The sequence below is a fragment of the Geospiza fortis genome, unplaced genomic scaffold, assembly GCF_000277835.1.
Source record: "Geospiza fortis unplaced genomic scaffold, GeoFor_1.0 scaffold265, whole genome shotgun sequence".
NCBI classification, from domain to species: domain Eukaryota; kingdom Metazoa; phylum Chordata; class Aves; order Passeriformes; family Thraupidae; genus Geospiza; species Geospiza fortis.
Genome location: NW_005054393.1, coordinates 2,810,018 through 2,810,522, shown reverse-complemented (window position 1 = coordinate 2,810,522; position 505 = coordinate 2,810,018). Strand labels below are relative to the sequence as shown.

At 59.0% G+C, this 505-nt stretch overlaps 1 protein-coding gene across 1 annotated transcript in view; it reads left to right on the top strand.

Annotated features, from left to right (window-relative positions):
* The first annotated feature begins 6 nt into the window (after positions 1-6).
* Positions 7-505, top strand: part of EGFR (epidermal growth factor receptor) — a 150,873-nt gene continuing 150,374 nt past the window's right edge. The window contains exon 1 of the mRNA XM_031060859.1: positions 7-43. The gene's annotated coding sequence lies outside the window, so the exon portion shown is untranslated. The remainder of the gene's footprint in view (positions 44-505) is intronic.

Here is a 505-nt window from a genome sequence, read left to right as displayed (position 1 = left end):
CTGGTGCGCCTCGCTCTCTGCCTCGCCGTGGAGGGAAAGAAAGGTAGGGGGCCGGGGAGCCGGGAGGGGCGAGGGTGCAGGGGTCCCGCCTCTCTTTGCCAGCTGCGCACCGGGGACCAGGGAGCCGGGGCTTCGGGCGGCTGCGTGCCGCGGCCTCCCGTGGGGAGAGGCGGAGGGAAAGTCCCAACTACTCATTTCCCTAAGAAAAAAAAAAATCAAAACAAAAAACCCACCCCAAAAACAGAGAGAGGGGAGAAATGGGGAGAAAACCAAACCTATAGCAGCGATCACGCAGCCCTGACTTCCTGATTCTTGGCTTATTTTCTTTTGTGGGGGTGGAGGAAATAAAAGGGAATAAGCCTTGGCACATCTCGTCGGTTTTGCTTCTCTTCTTTAGTGTTTCTTTTTTCTTCTTCCCCCCTTCCCACGTTTCCCAGTCGCTCCCCGGAGAGCACTCCCCGGCTCAGCCCAGCACAGCCGCTCTCGGCTCCCCTGCACCGGGGCG